This window comes from Dasypus novemcinctus, chromosome 27, assembly GCF_030445035.2.
Source record: "Dasypus novemcinctus isolate mDasNov1 chromosome 27, mDasNov1.1.hap2, whole genome shotgun sequence".
NCBI lineage: Eukaryota > Metazoa > Chordata > Mammalia > Cingulata > Dasypodidae > Dasypus > Dasypus novemcinctus.
Window position 1 is genome coordinate 46772717 of NC_080699.1, and position 6000 is coordinate 46778716.

A 6000-nucleotide genomic window follows, 5' to 3' on the forward strand; every position below is an offset into this window, starting at 1 on the left:
GTGCTGCAGGGACAATTACCGGACATTGTAGGTCCTCCCATGGCCCACTGGGTGGACTGTGGGAGAGTGTGGGCTATGGTGTGGACCATTGACCATGAGGTGCAGCGGTGCTCAGAGAGGTGTTCACCAAATGCAATGAATGTCTCATGATGATGGAGGAGATTGTTGTTATGGGGGGAGGAGTGGGGTGCGGGTGGTGGGGGGTATATGGGGACCTCATATTTTTCTATGTAACATTAAAAAAAATAAAGACAAAAAAAAAGAGAGAGGCTTCCTGTTTGTTTGCCCTGATTTTCAGGGAACTTGAACACAGCAGATAATGTTTCAAACTTTCTTTCTAGAAAAAGTGAAAGTGTACTGTCAAGCTGCATGTTTAAAAATAAATCTGCTAATTGATTTATTTTTTGAGGGGAAGTGGGGACTGAAAGACTGAAAATAAAACAGAATTGAGATCGCTAATATGATAGGAAATTAAATCCTACTCATGTATTAATTCCTACTTCTCTGAATCTTAAAGTAAAATTTTGTAGCAGAAGTTTTATTGCAGAGTTGTCATAAATTTTAAAATTTAATTCTAAGAGAAGTTAGCTTTGGAAGAAAGATCAGTCCTTTTGAAGGAATTTAGTAAATTTAGAGTACAACTAACCTGTCACAATTAACAAAAACTTTATATTTTTCTACAGCAAATTTTTTCTACACATTTAACTGTAGATACCTTAATAAAGAAATATAAAAATCACCGTTAGAAATAGGATATAGATGACTGTAAACAGAAAGATCAGAAAAAGGGCCTTACAATGGCCGTGTTATGTCAGGTGGAGCTGGGTGCAGGGGTTGTTCCTGTTCACTCTATTCTTCACCTTTCCTGCAAGCTGTAAATGTTACTAAATAACAACATAGAGGAAAGCAACAGATGTAGTCATCATTAGAAGACAAGGGAGCAGAACATACAAAGGATCAACTTAAATTTTTCAGCAGAGTCCCTTCTGAAACAACAGTATTGCTTTCCGCTGACAACCACTATTTATGTTCAGCTTTCTCAGGTAACTCAGTGGTCACATGCACGTTCTCATCATGACATCTAAGAGAGCTACTGTTCAGAGTAGTCACATTTTGAGATTTAAAAAACAAAAAGCAGGGTAAGCACCAATCCTAACAAAGTGTGCTTACTCAGAGTTCCCCCAGTAACCATATTTAGATGTTTAAGGTAATCAATTCCATTTACATGAGCTGGGAACCTGCATTTAACACCTATAAGAAGTATCTATTCAGATGAAACAATTTTAGTCCCCATGAAGAGCTCTTTGGATCCAGTTGGGGAAGAAGCAATCTCATGAACTATGTACAGATCCTCAGGCGATACACATCATGTTGAAGTAGAGCAGCTTCCACAGCGTCAAGGGAAGGTTTCCAAACACTGCCCTGCGGCAGCTTCCCTTCCCACAGGCTGTCCTACCCCTCAGGGGAGTCCTGCGGGAGCTCTTCTCTCTTGTTCATCTTCCACATGCCCCGGGGAGGGATCTCCAGGAGCTGGGTCTGTCCTCCCTCTCCTGGGCCGGGTGCTGGGAGCAGGGGGAGGCTCTGGGTGTACGACTCCTGAGCTCAGCTATACATGACATATTTTTCTATATAGTTTCAATATACTGATATTTTGGACATTGACAATTATAAATCAGGAGATGACCTTGACCTAAATTATTTGTTTTAAACAAGTCTTGACTTTCTACCCTTGAGTAATTTTAGAAATCCTTTGTGGTGATTTCAATCTGCAGAAGAATAAATTAATAGAAATCTTGTGGTTCTAGAACTTCCACCCTGTCACAAATATGTCAGTCTTGTAGAAATCAGCCAATTTTAGGAAATGCCAAAATTATTTACTCTACATATTCCTTTATAGTTATTTTAATATATACTTAAATCATATTTAAAATTAGACTGAGTAATTTTACTTTGCTTAGCAATCTGGAATTATAGCAGAAGGGACAATAGACTAATGAATACTATTGTCTAATAGAAAGAACATTGAAATACAAAGGCCTAATTATTAAATATTAGTTAACAATAGACCATGGACAAGTCACTTAATCTTTTTGAGACTTACTTTCTCAACTAAGAAGAATTAAAAATATAACTATCTCATGTGGTTGTGAAGAGCAATAAAAATCACTATTGTAAAAGTGCTTTTTAACCCTTAAACTGCTTACTAAAGGCTAATTTATTTTATTATGCATATAAATATTTGCAATTTTTGTATTCATATTTTAATGAAATTTACTGTTATTATTACATACAACAAAATGCAATCGCTTTAAATGTGCATAGATAAGTTTTATCAGATGAATTCACATACATAATCATTACCTCCATCAACAAGTAGAAAATTTCTGTCATCTCAGATAGTTGCATTATGCTGTTTTCAGTTAATTCCACCAGTCCTAGCAACCACTGATCAGTTTTATATAACTATAGGTTAGATCAGTTATTTGCACCTTTCTATGGTTGAGTAGTATAATATTGTATGTAAGTACCATAATTTGTCAATCAAATCATGTGTTGATGGGCATAGGCACATGGGGTATTTATAGCTTATGGCATTATGAATAAAGCTGATATGAATTTTTTTAATATTCCGGGTTATATGATAAGTGCATATGTACCTAATAAGAAAGAAACAAATTGTTCTCCAAAGTGGTTGTACCATTTAAATACATACCAGCAATTTATGAGATTCAGTTGTTCAATATTATTACCACCAACATGATCACTAAACTCGGGTTATAACAATTTAGTTTTTTTTAATTAAAGCAATTCCAATGGATGTGCAATCATAAGATAGCATGACAAATTTATTTGTAGTTCTCTGATGATTAGGGCATGCTTTATGTGCTTATTGCACTGTGTTTACTGTTTATTCATACTTTTTGTGAATTGTCCAAATCATTTAGTGATTTTTAAATTAGATTGTTATCTTGTTACTGAATTATAAGAGTTCCTAGTATGCACTGAATGCCTTTGTTTTATATATATGTATACAATGTAGTATAACCCATTCTGTGGCTTGCCTTTTCATTTTCTTAAAAGTGTCTTTGAAAAGCCAGGGTATTTTAAATACTGATGAAGTCCAACTTATCCGTTTTTTCTTTATATGGTGTTTAAGAAATTTTTGTGAAGGTTATCTCCTAAGTTTTCTTCTAAAACTTTTAGAGCTTGAGTTCAGCTTTTAGGTCTATGATTCATTTCAAGTTATTATTTGTATATGGTGTGAAGTAGAAGTGGAGATTCACATTTTTCCATACTGGTATTCTGTTGTTCCAATAACATTCGTTGTAAAGATTTTATTTTATTCTTTAACTTGCCTCAGTATCTTTGTTGAATCAATTGGCAATAGAACTGCATGAGTCTATTTCTGGATTCTGGATTTTATCTACGTTTAGGCTAACTCCACATTGTCTTGAATATTATATGTTACATGTTTTGAGATTAGGTACTTTTTGTCTTCCCAGCTCTAATTTTTCAAAGTTGTTTTAACTTTTCTAGGTCATTTTCAATTTCATATTTCTACCAGAAGATTTCTGGGGATTATATTGTATTGTGTTGAATCTATAGATTATTGTGGTTCCCTTTACCCTAAATTATATCATCTTCCCCCTGGACCAAAGCTGATGAAACAGACTTTGTCAGGAACACCCTGTCTTGGCCAACATGGGAGAGGAAAAGGAGGCCAAGGCTGATCTTAAAGTACTGCTAGAAACAATGCATATCATTTAAAATGACATTCCGGCAACCAAAGTAAAATGGCCACACCAGAATTAAATAGGGTGGATTTGTATAATCCTACTGCATGGAGTGATGTAGAAGGAGCAATGCACATGGAGAGGTATAATAAACTACAACATATTTTTTAATTGGCATTTCCTACTAAAATACAAATCTAGTGGCAACTAGTATAATGAAAATTAATTTCTTATTTTCAATAGTTGCCTAGTATTGCACTGTGTAAAAATAAGACACAATTTATTTGTCCAATCAAATTCGGATTGATATAAGATTACAGATCTTTCTTTGGTATAACTCATGTTACAAGGAAATTTTGCAATTATTTCCTGAGAACCAATCAATTAATATAGGAGGGGTCAATGTCTTTATAATACTGAGAGTTCTCATTCCAGAATATATTATATAATATTAAAAATACATGAAATTTAAGTACTTCATGTTCTTCATTAGTGTAGTATCATGCATGTGTATTATGAACATCATTAAAAATTATTTCTGTGCATTTTCAGGTTCTTGCACTTATGCATAAATAAATGTTGCATTTATGGCCCTTCTGAATTTAAAATTTCTAATTTTATAGTTAAATTTCTAATTTTATATTTCTACATTAGTATTTATGTATATGTATTATGAATATCATTAAAAATTATTTTTGTGCATTTTTAGGTTGTTGCATTTATGACTTCTGAATTTAAAATCTCTAATTTTATAGTTGTTATTATTTTACTATATTTTTAATATTTATTTTATAATTAGTAACATTACTGAATTATCCAGATATGTCTAATAGGTTTTCAATTGATTTTTCTAAGTTGCCTAAATAAAAGTTTTATCTACCCATAATGAAATTTGCCTATTCTTTGTAGCATTTATGCCTCTTTTTGTTTCACTTTGTTGTTAGAATTACCCAAATAAAGTAAAATATTATTTAAAAGAGCCAGATGTTATATTTTTCTCATTTTATTGAAACATTGAGGAACAGGCCCATAGTTACGTGCCCAGATTCTCATTTATCTTTGATCCTATATACTATAATAAATTTATTGAATTTATAATACAAGAAGGATTCAAAGCAAGAAATGAATTCCTCAAGAATCTTAAAAAGGAGTAAGGACCCCTAATCAGCTGTTAACCTTCCCTTCAAGGGAATATTCAGGTAATCACATGTGCTGAATTTATTAATGTAATCAGTGTAATTATTAGAATTTCATTCCTAGCTTTTCTAATAATGAACCATACTTACTGGAAATGAAATCAATGGAGATAGACAATATTTTTTTAACATATAACTGTGGTATTTGCTAATGTTTATTTGGATGATTTACATAAATTTCATAAATGGAAAGAAATGAATCTGTAACTTTTCCCTAATATTTTATTATGAAAAATTTCTAACACAGCAAGCATGAAAAAGTTTTATGGTGACATATTCTACCAATTTTATACTTTGTTAATCAGTTATCTATCCATTTATTCTCCCATAAAAAATATCTAACTTCTTTGAAGGATTTCAAATTAAATCAAAGTTATCAATTCATGTCAACTTCACCAAATTTATCATTATTAGAATCCAATATACCCTCATACTTTTTATTTTGGTGTGAAATTTAAATGCAATGCAGTGAAAAAATCTTAAGAGCATACCCACCGAGTTTTGATAAGTGTATATAATTGTACAATGCTAATTCATGCCATAATGTTTCATCATTTCCCTTCCCAATTCATCCCTATCTTCACTTTTTCTCTAAGAGGTAACCATTTTCCTGATTTTTGCACCAAAGTTTAATTATGCTTATTCCAGATCTTTATGTAAAAAGAAACAAACTCTTGTGTAAACCTTCTTTCAATCAGCCTAAAATTTTAGGGGGCAAACCCATTTTGTTACCTTATGAGACTTCATTCTTTTAAATTACCCAATTAGATAAATATACAAGAGTTTGTTAATCCATTTTCCTATTGAGAGGAATTTTGGCTATCTTCTAAGGTCATTTTTTTGCATGTGTTTGATTCCATTCCTTTCTAGTAAATTTCTAGGAGGAGATGGTTGGGTCAGAGAGTAGTTCTATGTTTAGTTTTATTAAGAAACTGACAGATCCCTCGTCATAGTGTTTATATTATCTTACCTTCCCCCCAGCAACGTCTGAAATTCTCTTCCCTCTCTCTCTCTTTCCCCTTGCCTCTCCCTCCCTTCCTTCCTTCATCTATTTCTGATTGTCTTAAATT